Raw genomic sequence first — 14,791 nt, forward strand, 5'->3', positions numbered from 1 at the left:
GTATTTTAACATCGCGTCCCACGTATAACCCGGCAACGTGTAATAATGGGATTTAAACCGTAACTCTCTATGCTGTTTTCGCAAAAATTTTCGAAAACATCCGCCAAAAATAAAACGTCCGTTTTTAAATAAAGACCGCTGTACTCACCAAAATTATTAATGTGAAAACGCTGCTAGACGTTGACAGCGTGCTTGTAATCATCGTCGGTCACGCTCTCATCCGTTAACAAACTATAGAAAGCCTCCCGCGGCGGTAACTCCGCCTTAAGCAATCTATCGTCGCTGTCAACATACTCGTACGGGAACACACCTTTACGCGTGAGCAGTAGCGAAATCTTCGTCAATCAAATCAGAAAAAATTGATAACGTTATACGTAGTTCGTTTCTGTCTAGATACGACACCAATTTACCAAGACTAGTATTTAGAAACTTATAAAAATCTATAAATCACAATTTTACACAACTATGCCATTTCTTTTTCGTCGTAGCGCTAACATTCTTCGTACAACAAAATGTACATCTCTTTATTCGGTAACAAATCGACTCTGTCCTCGAATTTATTGGCTACTTTTTTAATTATAAAATGTGCGTCATATCCTGACAAATTGTGAAAAAACACGAGAATTATAAAAGAATTATTGTAATTTAAATTACAACGCGAATGCGTCCTGTAACGTCTGGTAATGATCGCGCACACGTAAACCTCTCATCTGGAACATTTTTCCGCATATGTGACAATCCGCGTCCGAGAAACTTTGCACCTCTTCCCGCGTCAGCTCCGTCATAGACACGACCGTGCGAAGCATGTCCTTCGCGCGGTGCGCGAAAGAGTTCAATTCGTTCGCGAACCACGATATACATCCTGACCGCGCAATACAATATGTACGTCGCGTCATTGTTTCTCGCGCATTGCACATAGTGGCCAATGCTAAACGCTTTACGACATTCATAGACAAATCTGTTTTGCGACACCCAATCGCTTTCCCCCTCCTCCTTCTCCTTCTTTTCCAAAACACTCCAGATCGGCGTACACCACGGAAGTCGCTCCTTTCGATCGTAGTTGCGAAAATAACGCCATTTATGCTCTTCTTTAGGAAGAACGATCGCGCATTCGTTCATCCTTTCACTGTGCGTAAGCAAAGTCGTGCACAACACGCGCTACATGCGCGAATATTACTTATATGTGTGAAAAGCACACATGTAAAAATAAATGACTACTCGATGCGTTTCCCGATCATTCAATTGCCTATACACAAACATTATTATTCAGTTACTGTAACTAGACAACCTTCATTGTGTACTCCAAAAAGAGAATCTTCGGCAGCTGTGATCCGATTCGCTTTTCGGTCACTTAGTAACATGCTGATCGATAACGTCAATTAACAAAATATTTCCATTTATTAGTCAATTAAAATTAATAAAAAACTACCGAAAAGATAAACGAGGATCACGATTGCTAAGATATTTCATATTATTTTCACTTCTGTTTATAATATTTCTCGAGTGTAGACACAATTCATACGAGCTCGTAATTTCATATATTTCGTGTTGCGATTGATAATTACTTTGAATATTAATAAAGTTTATTCCAAAAAAGTGGCTCAGAGGCCGAGTCCTCCGAGGCGTTGCCACCGCGAGTGCTTAATTCCTTCCAAACGTTTAATTATTTTGTCAAATTTATATGTGTGTTCATTAAACTTTATTTAATTCACAAGTGTGATTTTGTGTAATTTCTTCCAATAAACTTTTTCTTAAGACGCGAAATCATGGTGTGAAATTAATTATTCACATCCGACAAAATATTCACAATTCACGACATGTGCGGAAAATCTCTCTATTGAATAAAAATAATGCAGACATCTAAAGTTGTAATTAGCTATTTAGTATTGAATAAATCTAATAATTATTAGTAAATATTAAAACACCTACCGATTGCATGTACAAAGTGTCCCATTTTAATCTATCACCTCTTGTAACTTTGCAGAAAGCGATCGTATAGAAAAATGTTTCAGACAAAAGTTGTATGGCTTCAAGGGCGACATAACATGGTGACATTGGCCTTGACCTTGGAATCAAATTTGAAGATCATTTGTATGTCAATTTAATTTTTTAAAATAAAACCCCCTACTTTTCATTACATACTCATCTCAAGAGCTTTCCAAAACACTGTAATTAAAAGTGTTTTGCTCAACTACTTTTTGAGTTAGAGAACTTGAAAGTTACAGGACCGCCGGCATTAGCATTACCCAAGGTGTACCACGTGGAGGTTGCTCGGTCGGATTTACACCTCTTTTGTGTGTGTTTGTGTGTGTGTGTGTGTGTGTGTGTGTGTGTGTGTGTGATCGTAACGTATTTTAGAGAATAACACCAGCTATGCTTGAAAGAGTTTGTAACAATTTTAACGAAAAATTACGTTTATGTATCCAAAAAGGGGGTTGCATTTTTGAACACCTACAATGAAATATTTTTAGATATCCACACCAATACGTAAGCACAATCGATCACACACACACACACGCACGCACGCACGCACACACACACACACACGAGGTGTAAATCTGACTGAGCAACCTCACGTGGTACATCTTGGGTAATGCTAATGCCAATCACGACAGATTCTTTATCCATATATAATGACCCCGATTATGATCACATCGTTGATCAGATATATAAAGCAAATTAACGTGAACGTTTTTCTTACTATCCGTAGTACGCAGAGGAACGATCTTTTTTTCATCTCGTTCCTTAGAAGTAAAAACATTTACGGATATGTTATTCAAACGTTTAAATTTAGTAATATCCCTCAAAGTAACTAGAATATTCCATCGAAATTTAACACTGTCTGGTAATCAGGATACGAACTGTATCTTTCTTTATTCTGCTCAACGGGGTACAACGCGGTCACCACAGCCCAGTGAAACACGCGTTATCATTTGACCGCACGTTCATCACCGCTTTCTTACGTTTTATATATTGCAGTATATCAGTCCAACATCTCGCCTGCATAGGATCACATTTATTAATATTCACAGTCAAATTTATTATGCGCGATAACGCCTACTATCGCGCTCCTAAAACTCCTCCAGAGTAGTCAAGATCGCCTCGGTTACATATTTATCGTACCATTCACGCAAATCGGTCGCATCGAGAAGCTGTTGATTCCTCGTAGAAATGTTTTTCACGGCGATCTTATCATTGGTAACGAATTTTCCGTTAAACACATTATTGACTTTCAAACAAGTGTATTTGTCCAAAATCTGTTTTCGCGCACCTTCTCGAGCACCGTATCTCTCGCGTCGTGAGAAATCCACTAGGTTCGATATAGCGTGAACTAACTAGCACCGCACCTGTTAACACTCGTTTATCAAAAACCGTTTCAATTTCGGACTAAAAAAATTCTGGTTTATCACCAAAGCCGGCACCTACACGTGCGAAACGATGACGTAGCTCGTTCCTTAATCCTTCTAAACTCAAAATTCGAGCCACGAGAGAACTTACCCCGGTTCTTATAGGACAACGTTGACATTTCTCTCTCAATGTACTCAAACACTCCTCGCATCAACGCTCCCACGAGAGATAACCTTTCTATCGATATCGTTAACCGCGTTCTCGATAAGATCCACCCACAAGCGATCGACCTCCTCGTTGACGAGATCGCGTTTTCGACAAAAGTGTTCAACCACGATAGATCGACGATCTTACCCGCTGCGTTTTTGACAATATCATCCATAATTGTCTACAGATCCACATAGTAGAACCTTTGTTATCTTCCGAAAGTTTAAATTCCATTCGTTGACGAATATATCTGTTCGCATCGACGTACACAGGACCCAATTTACCCGTAATAAAATCCAGCGTCGTCTCGTAACAATACCTCGTAGATACACTATCGATATACTCGCATGATCATTCAGAGCCATCACCGTCTTTATCCACAAATCTTCTCGCAGAGATTTATTTCCGATCTTTCTACTTAAATGATAGGTCCCCAAAATCCATAGCTTGTCCTCCTTCCCCCTTCCTCGAACCAACAATTTTTACTCTTTTTCAAACAACACCCCTCGTTTACAAATAAACTCGACGACACAGACTCGTTGAAGTAAAGCATGACCTCGTTATCAATTTCGAGCAAAACTCTCCTCCATTCAACAACAAAGAAATAAAACATTCTGTTCACAATCAACCGCTAAATAGATTTTTCAATTACAACTGTAACGCAACGCTCGATCGACACGCTCTTATATACTAGGTTTAAACGGAAATCCTTTTTCCGGAATACCAGATACGTCAACAAATATCCTACAACAAATTATACCGCTCCGGAATGCGCACATCCCAAAGAAAATCACGAGATAAACCACAGACTCAACCAATTAAATATGCTAAGTCAAAAGTACGAACGAAAAACGGCAAGATAACTCATCCATTTATATTATGCGTCTGAATCCACATAGAGTTCATTGGAATCAGAATCCGTATTATTTTTACCTTACTCGAGTTCTACCTTACCTTCATATGCGTTAGAATCCACAGAGTTCGTCTGAATCCGCATCGGTTTCTAACTCAACCGAGTTACACCACTTACCCCCCCCCCCCTGCACACCCTTCACCATCCCTGAGGTTTGAATGTAGATACACTACCAATCTAGTAAGCGGATTCTAACTCCCCTCTCCCCCCACCTCTCGATTACATCCCCCCGTACTCCTCTTCATTGCACTTAATATTAGAACCCCTCATGCTTTACTACTTAACAGAAATCTAGTAGAATCTGCTTAATAATATAATGGCAGAAATATGCTGCAAAAATCTGACAAAATATGTCAGCATAGAGAAAACAAAATTTAAGCATTGTGTATTGACATGATGTATCAACAAAAAGTAAACAAAAATTAACTAGAGAATAACATCACTTCACATGGGCAGAAAGTTGTTAGAAGTTAAGCTTACTAAGGTTGGGTTCGGAGAGTACACCTTTGGCGCTGTGAGTGTGCTCTATTTTTCTTCGACATTCACTGAGCAATAAGGACAGAATGATACTTTTAGCGTTAATAGTCTCTCCCCGAACCCAGCCTAAGCAAACAGTATATGTAGCCGGTAATGACAATAATGGGACCAAAATCGAGCATGTATTGTCGTCTCAGATCATAACAGCATAAACACAGCAGAAATACTGCATAGTCTAACGTCAAGAAATAATAATAGAATTATAGTATATATTATGTAAAACTTGCCCTTTTTATTTTAATCAAATTTTCACATTATTAAAAAAATATATATTAAATGTTGTAAAAAAAATTTTTTTAACTTATATTTTAAACTTATATTACTATTGATATTATTTAAAAAATTGTATTAAAATTAGATATTTATTTTAATATACTTTTGCGTATTATTTTTCATTTAACTCTTATAATAATTCTAGCGAAAAAAATTTCTATAAAAATGTAAAAATATTTATTAAAAGTAAAAATTTGTAGTTTTTAATGTTTCATAAAAATATCATATTTTTTATAGAAATTCTAAAAAAATCATCATAAATTACAATTCTCTCAAATAAAAAATTTGTTGCAAATAACATTTTTTTAAATAGACAATTTTATAAAAAATGGTACAAAAAATTAAAAAGTTTAAAAATTTTCAAGACAAAATTTTATTAATTAAAATATTTATTTATCCATGTAATACTAAAATTATTTACAAAATCATAGAAATGTACTAAATTTTACGTTTCGCGTAAACTACAAAACTTTGATTTTTTATATTTTTAGATTCCCATAAAATACTACATTGTATATAAAACAAGACTATTTATTTGTTTGATATTCTAAAAACTGTTCTGTTTGTAACTCATAAAAATTTATAGTTTACTGTAAAATATTTAAATGTATGTACTTTTCCATAAAATATTAAAAATTCCTTTAGATAAATACAAAAATCTATAGTCTTTTATGGCTTATTATCGTTTAAAAACCCTAGCAAACAAAATTTTTATAAACATAGAAAAATACACTCCAGAATAAAATTAAGAGAACACCTAATTTTTCCGGTAAAAAAGTATAAAATTCAAACTCCAGCAACTTTGCGAATAATGGTCATAGAAAAAAATTCCAAAAATTAAAGGGCAAAATGTCTACTTTTCGACGGTTATGTCAAAATTTTTAATTTTTTTTAATTTTTAAAAATTTTTGAGTAAAAAAAAATTGGAAAATTTTTAAATTTTTTCTTCGTATTTGTTTAACTGCATGGGCGAAGATAAATTTTTTTTCGTAAATGAAACCAATTGTTCTCAAAAGCTCAATTCTTATGGTTTAATTTCGTTTTTTATACGACCCTCTACGATTTCTTTTGACCAAGTTATTGCCATTTTTCGAAACAATGTCATTTTTAAATTCGACGGTACATATCTCGGCAATCAATCATCGTACAGTAATAAAAAAAAAGCAAATTAAAGAGCAAACACTCAACTTTAACAATAAATTTTCAGTTTTTAGTAAAAAAATACTGACTTTTACTGACTTTTTTTGAAAATTTGCTCATGTCATAAAAATATCAAAAAATTTTATCTATAGATAAAGAAACGTAGAACAGTTGGGACGTAGAACAGTTGGGACGTGGAATCCAGATAGCGCGACTTGTGCTTCTAAAGTTTACACATTACTCTTTAAAATCCATTTTGGTTTTTTTTATTTCGTCATAATGTGCAAAATCCGAAAGGCTCGTAGACACGCAAGAATCCCTCTAGCAACAGGCCAAAAAAACGTTGTGTATATAAGCACCGCGAACAGAGAACGAGCGGGTTACTACGTATCAATCAAGCGACAAATCCATGTCGCTCATCGTAACACTTTATTATAGTCATTTACTGTAACGGGTTACGAAGTGTAATTAAGTTTGAACCAAATATAACTCTTTTCTACAACTCTCGGCGTTATCTCTACGGAATTTGATCCGGTCATCGGCAGCGATCCCGTACCATGTCTCATAACGAGGGGCACGATCATTACATAAGGAAAACGCAGATTACATATAAGAACTGGTCGATTACATAGCAGCGAAAGAGTTAATTGTCAAAACAGTGAAAAACGCATATTGAACATCTTTATCTATTTCTTGGCAAAAAATATAATATAAAACGGAATCCATCCCAGATAGTAAATCATGGAGAAACGGCAATTCCACGTTCATTCCATGACGTAAAAAACAACATAATTAATTCAATTTTTAATCAAATATGACCTTAAGAAAAATAAAACATCATACTAATTTTTAGTTATTGATCAATAAATAGGATCTAAAATCTGAATTATCAATCATCGATTGATTCTATAAGCGGACATATCTCGAACAATTATTGCTTTAACCTTTATATGCACACTCAGCGTTGTTACACACGCAGGGTACCTGGGTACCATTAGTTTTTTTTAATTCCTAAGTTTGTATGTGAACGTAATCGTTTGGAATCAATTTACTTTATTAAATAAACATCAATAAAAACTATTTAAGCCATTTCCAAGTCTTCTAGCCTGTTACAGTTTTCATGAAAAAAAATAAAAGTAGGATTTCCGAGCGCTGCGCAAGTAGTGCGCGGTCAGTTTTGACGAAATGTCGATTGATACCAAAGTTATCGAGTAGTTAATATCTAGAGCATATACTTCAAATAAAATCGATTATTATGTATAGACACAGTTGAATCAATATCTACAGGTTTTTCAGCTGCATACTTATTCATTAAACTTAACGCAAACGTGTTTCCGTGTATGTTAGTTGTGTTGGAACCTATGATTTTGTGCCGTAAAGCAATTGACAATTAACAATTAGTTATTATTTTATGAAGCAAAAGGTATCACATCAAGCAGAATAATTCACAACGTACGAATAGCGTCGCAACAGCATATTTTTTGTAATGGAAAATTTGTTCTTACAATTTTTATACATTATGCAAAATTATTTTTCTATGCAGATATATTGGAAATAATAAACATAAATTAATTTAAAACCTGTTTATTTTACACAACATTAATATTAATATTAGTAGTAAAAACAGACGATAATGATGCCAATTAATTGGACGAAATGTTTACGAATTGATAATGACAACCTCGAGACAGTATTAGTAGAAAAAAATTACAGGTTCTTGTCACGCTTACTACAAAGAAACTGCTCAGAAGACGCAGAAAATCGCGAAAATGTTGTTCAGTTTGCGAAAAGCCTGTCTGCGATGAACACTGTGTATCGACAATTAAATGTATTGATTGCGCTAAGTAAATGTAAGTATAATCTAATTTACTTTAAAAATTATTGTAATTGCTTATTTACTAACCCCTTACTTGAATAAAATATTTATTAATGTTATTAATTAATTATCGGGTCAAAAGATCATTTTTCATCTAGTAGGTACCCGAGTACCCGGGTGTCCACTAAGCACATGTACTTTAACGTCATTTAGCTTAGGTTCAAAAAATTTGAAAAAAATTACCAGTGTTTTTAGTTCCTAAAAAAATTAAATAATGGGGATTCGGAGGCTTATGTCAAAATTTCAATTTTTATTCAAGTTTTAAGCAAAAATACGACAAAGTGGGCACCCAGGTACCTGGGTGTGCACATAAGAGTTAAAACATAGTCACTTTTTTCTCAAATATATACCAATTGTTCTAAATCAATTATAAACTTTTTTATTCAAAAGTTGTTTCTCCACACAAGTGTCGATACAAGTCATGTAAATGGAAAGCATCCCTTGAAACGCATTCAATTAAAGTGTCTCCACGTGACAAGAAATAACAAAATGAAAAAGTGTATGTTCGTGTGAAAAGAATAGTACACATAAAGTTACATTATTATTTGTAATGTGAAGAAAATTCAAATAAACGTCTTGTTAATAAATTTTATAAAAAGTGTATAATTACTTTTTCGCAAAACACCTTAAAAATTCAATTTAATTATAGAAGCATATATATATATATATATATTATGTTTCTCCATTTAAATATCCCGTAATTAATACAGAATTGACATTTTAATATTGGATTACATTAAGCCGTTATGGAGTTACAATTGATTTTAAGATTTCAAGTTAAAAATATTCAATTTGATTGATGTGAAATTGGGCAATAATTGACAATTTTATATTCAGCTTGATTGATCTAAAATTGCTTCATTTTGTGGATATACTTACAAAGGAACGGACAGAACTGTCCCTCACCGATTTTAATGAGCTTTGGATATGTTGTAGAACATAAAAAAATATTAGACCCATATTTTTTTTAGCGGCGTATCTCGACGTTTGGGGGTTGAAACCACCCCTCGAAAATAACGCGTTTTTTCGTTTTTGGCGAATATCTTTGAAAATATAAGGTTTATGAAAAAATGATTTATACAAAAGTTTTATGGTATTTTATACTCTTTATATTTTTTTACAATAGTATATTTAGATTTTCCAAAAATTTTAAACTTTTTAATTTATCCCACCCCCACCCTTTTTTTTAAATTTTGAAAATTTTGTAAGGACAAAAATTAAAGAGCATTAAAAGCCAAATCCATCCAAATGTAATAATATATGGGTTCCATCATTTTCAATTATTGGCAAAACATGATGATAATCTCGTGCTATAGGCGCCGCGCTAGAAGTTGCGTTATTTCTTTAGTCGCGTTACATTCAATAACTGTCTCTCCTGCGTATATTTTTATATTAGAACTGTTGTGAGTGCGCGACACTCACACAAACTATACTCGCAATAACGATAAGGGTGTCAAGTGACACCTCGCGCGACGACACCGTCCGGTCTTGCTAACGGGCATCGCACCGGCCTTCACACCGGACATCGCACCGGGCAACATATCCGGTTACTATTCATTTCGCCACCCGAAATCTCCTGATTTCCGGTGGAATGCGCCTAGCTAGCAATTGCTGGCTAAGCTAGTGCACGGGCCAAAGGCCCGTGACCGCGAGTGACATCCCTTGGTAACAAGCCGAAAAGCGGAGTATATAAACACCCGCGGAAAGAGAACGAGCGGGCTCATTATTAATAATAATAGCGACGAGTCTACGTCGCTCGTCGAATCAACTACACTTAGTTATTCACCTTTCGGGTTCGCTAAAGAAATTGTAAAGGAAGAACAAATATATATATCTCTTATTATCAACTCTCGGTGTTATCTTTTGGAAACCTGATCCCGAGGAGTCACCGGCAGCGGTCCCGCACTGTATCCCGAGACAAGGGATACAACAGAACATAAAATCTTAATTACATAATACTCAACATATTACACAATATAAAGTATAAATGCATATATATAACAAAAGTAGCATATATATACGTATGTGCGTACGTACATTTTCATTGTTACAAATGCGAATATAGATTAATATAAAGCAAAATATTTTTTTAATATTTAAAACTGCAAATACAATATAACAAAATATATAATATTAAGAGAAAAGTATAAAATATAAACTGCAATAACTATTTGCATAATTATATTATTTACACTATATGTACATAGCACAATCTGATAATAAAGATAATATAATTATATAATTTAATTTAATGAGTTTGAAAATACATTTACACGGATATATATATACATTTTGCAGACGACATGGGCGAATAAGTTTAATATCAATGTTGATAGAGGGACCGGTTGTTCTCGCGCAGGCGCATCATATGAGGCTTTAGTAAAATATCCATTAGTAATAGGAAGGCGATCTTTGGTCCCCATACAATTTTTTTGCAAATTTATAAAACACATTAACACTTTTTATATATTTAACACATACACATATATTTGCATATCGTTTGCATGTATATTTGTGTATATATATTTAACATAAATTAAGGAATTAAAAATAATTTGCATTTAATAATAAAAATCAACTTAAAAACAAAAAAAGGTTTGTTCCAAAAAATTTTTGAAATAAAACATTATTTAAATTGGAATAAAATATTTTATTTGGCGGAACTCATACAGAATATCGACATTGGTCACAAGGCTAAGGGAAAACTGCCAAAAAAATCTTATCAGTATTCATCAAATACGATATTTATAAATTATTCTATTTAATACGAGAAAATATACATGCATGTTTAATATATAAAAGGTGTTAATGTTTTTATAAATTTACAAAAAAATTGTATGGGGATTAAAAATTTCCTTCCTATTGAAAAGGTCTTCCTTTTAATGAAAATGTACGTACACACTAACGTATATACATATATATATGTATTATATTTGCCACTTTTTTGTAATATTACCATAACAGTCAAATATGAAAACAAACTTTTTTTATGTTTCTAAAGGATTTCAGAAATATTGCATTTGCAATTTTATAAAAACATGAAGCAAATATATTTCTGAAATATTTAGGATGAAAAGTTATAATTAAAATGTTAATGAAATATTTCTATACTATTTCCGATCGTTACAATATTTCAACAATGTTACATGCCGTGTGGGATGCTACTTTTGTTATATATATGCATTTATGCTTTATACCGTGTAATATGTTGAGTATTATGTAATTAAGATTAATCCGTTTTTGTGTTCTAATATAAAAATATACACGCAAGAGAGGCAATGATTGAATGTAATGCGACTAAAGAAATAACGCAACTTCTAGCGCGACGCCTAAAGCACGAAATTATCATCTCGTTTTGTCAATAATTGAGAATGATGGAACCCATATATTATTACATTTGGATGGATTTGGCTTTTAATGCTCTTTAATTTTTGTCCTTACAAAATTTTCAAAATTTAAAAAAAAGGATGGAAGTGAGATAAATTAAAAAGTTTGAAATTTTTGGAAAATCTAAATATACTATTGGAAAGAGTATAAAATACCATAAAACTTTTGTATAAATCATTTTTTCATAAATCTTATATTCTCAAAGATATTCGCCAAAAACGAAAAAACGCGTTATTTTCGAGGGATGGTTTCAACCCATAAACGTTGAGATACGCCGCTAAAAAAATATGGGTCTAATATTTTTTCATGTTCTACAACATATATAAAGCTCATTAAAATCGGTGAGGGACAGTTCTGTCCGTTCCCTTGTTAGACCAATAATTTACCAATATTCTCAATAGCGTTTATCAGTTCTGCAGGAATTTTGGAAATATTTTGCTATCTGGAATAGGACATTATAAAATACAGCAGTCAGTCCATAAAGATTGTCAAATCGTGAAAAAATTAAGCATGTCTAGTGAATAAAAATGTTGGTTGGAAGTTTCATAACTTTCATTATGAGCAACAGATTCAATATTACTGATGTTGTCCATGTTATAAAAAGTAGAATTTTCGGTCAGATGGAATAATCGAGAGCTTTATTCCACCGAACTTACACATCAGTTTCAGATGTTAAAAATTTTTTTCAACGTTATATATTTTCCACAAAAAAATTGATAAAAATGCCCAATATGCATTTTTCGCCATTCTGACAATTAACTTTTCCACTGCCTATGTAATCAATCAGTTTTCATATGTTATCTGCATTTTCCTCATATAATATTAAAAATGATCTGATTGCAGATCAAAACGTCTATTTATTAGTTAGAATCACAAAGATAATATACATTCTACACCAAGATCCTGTAGTGACTTATTTGCTTTTTCTCATTTATTATTTGATTATCACTATAGTTTTTAGGGAACACTTATTTGTAATTAAAATACCTAATCTGTATAGTTATAGTTTAAGTTTATAAAGAAACTATAATCAAAGTGGCTTCTTTTGTCAACTTATCTCATTTACTTATTTATAGAATAACTTATCATATTTATCTCTTATAGAACAACTCCCTACTGAAAAAAATCACATCACGTCAAAAAATCACATAACAAAATTATGTGACAAATCAAGTAATTAATGACGACAAAACACATAACAAATGTTTTAAAATGTTACCTCATTTTTAAAAATTATGTCATTTAAAAAATTATATGATTTAAAAAATAATTATTTATTAATTTTGAAGAAGTACGTTATTTAAAAAATTATGTCATTTCGAAAAGTCAGATAATGTTTTGGGAATCATTTTGTCCATAAAAAACTAGTGAGTTAATTAAATTTTTTACTATTTTTTTGTGAACAAAATCATAATTCCCAAAACATTATGTGACTTTCCAAAATGACATAATTTTTCAAATAATGTACTTCTTCAAAATTACATAATTTTCTTTAACATCCTGTAATTAAAAAATTACATTTTTCAAATAACATGATTTTTAAAAATTAGGTAACAATTTGAAACATTTGTTATGTTTGGTCATCATTAATTATGTGATTTGTTACGTAATTTTGTTATGTAATTTTGTGACGTGATTTTTTTCAATAGAGTTATATATAACAATATTATAAAACTTTACATAAATTATGTTGAATACTTATGCAAAAGTAGTTATACAAAAAACTGATTTTCTTATGTTATTGTATTTTACAATAATTTAATTTTTAATTTAAAAAAATTAATAAACTATAAAAATATTAATTAAAATTTATTCCAAATGTTTTATTCATGTAACTTTCATATTTAAAATATAAAAAATAACATTTCTAATTTCAATTTACTTTGTAGAAATTTATTGTACAAGTAATATATCCTTAAATCAAAATAATGTTAACTTATACCTGTAAAGCTATAAATATGTAAAATAATAAAAGAATCATAAGTACAGCATAACAAAAGAAAAAACGTACCAGCTTATCACAAATATTTTCTAATTTATCACATAAATCTTGCAAATTCTCTAAATGACTTTCATTATGACTTTCCTGAATATGTCTGTATGTTATATCTTTTAAATAATTGAGTCCTTGGATCTGAAGATTGTTCCACTGCTGTATATTTGCATAAATATCTGCAACTAAATCACGTACATGACGTGTCGTTCCAGTTAAGTTTCTTCCTTGAAACAATTTAGAAGAGGAGAATTCTGTAATTCATTTTAATAAAATACAGTATTGAAAGTTCTTCTGTGTTTCTGGATTATATTTAACATATTTATACTTAAAGTACACTTTAGGATATTCATATCTTATGTTTCTTTCCTATGAAATATATTGATGGTTGTAATTAGTTATAACATTTATGTATATTTTTATAAATAACTGTACAAGTTATATTTTCTAGTAATATTGGCTAATAACGCATCAATTGTATTACTGTTATAATTAATATTATTTGAAATCTAGAACTTTAAATTTTCTTGTTCTTTTCATTAACATATAAAGCTACAAATATTTTTTCAATGTTAGATTACATATAAGAATCGCCTAATAATTTTTATATATTTGTAAAATTGGTAAACATTAACGAGTAATAGACTAGTGTATGAAATATATCGGAAACAAAAGTAAGCATTAGAGTATTTATAAGTAATATTTATAAGTTCTTGTACTTATACAATAAGTTTTATATAATTAAACACACGCACATACTCATACACATTAAGAATAAACTTACTAATAGGAGAAAACATTTGGTAATTATTCAGTTTAGCCCACTCCACTTTAAATATCGTAATTATGCTTATTCGACGCGGTTTTACTTCAAATGAACGAATCTAACAGAAACAAAGCTCTGCTCCGAAACAAGGATCGTAGATTCCTTCCAGTCGCGGTAGCATGATACGGCCGTCTACAATGGATGTCGTAAGTCGTATAGTAAGAAATTTAACCAATCATGTTCACTTTTCTTCTCTAAGATTAACTATGATTGGCTAGATTTCTTACGACATGACTTACGACATCCATTGGGTGCGTTCCACTTAAAGCTCGCAACAACCGTGGAATCATT

General features: G+C 31.8%; 2 long non-coding RNA genes across 4 annotated transcripts; one reads left to right on the forward strand and one right to left on the reverse strand.

Annotated features, from left to right (window-relative positions):
* Positions 1 to 5,631: 5,631 nt before the first annotated feature.
* LOC105828615 lies at positions 5,632 to 8,881 on the forward strand. Its single transcript, XR_003625928.2, has 2 exons — positions 5,632 to 8,268; positions 8,685 to 8,881. It is a non-coding gene; the product is annotated as an uncharacterized LOC105828615 (long non-coding RNA).
* A 3,640-nt stretch (positions 8,882 to 12,521) lies between these two features.
* On the reverse strand, positions 12,522 to 14,754 carry LOC118647261. 3 transcript variants are annotated; one of them, XR_004964568.1, is made up of 3 exons: positions 14,740 to 14,754; positions 14,459 to 14,632; positions 12,522 to 13,928 (listed from the first exon to the last, which is right to left on the reverse strand). It is a non-coding gene; the product is annotated as an uncharacterized LOC118647261 (long non-coding RNA). The 3 variants fall into 3 exon arrangements; XR_004964569.1 differs by having other exon boundaries at positions 14,728 to 14,742; XR_004964567.1 differs by lacking the exon at positions 14,740 to 14,754 and having other exon boundaries at positions 14,459 to 14,636.
* Positions 14,755 to 14,791: the final 37 nt, after the last annotated feature.

This window comes from Monomorium pharaonis, chromosome 9 (assembly GCF_013373865.1).
Source record: "Monomorium pharaonis isolate MP-MQ-018 chromosome 9, ASM1337386v2, whole genome shotgun sequence".
Taxonomy (NCBI): domain Eukaryota; kingdom Metazoa; phylum Arthropoda; class Insecta; order Hymenoptera; family Formicidae; genus Monomorium; species Monomorium pharaonis.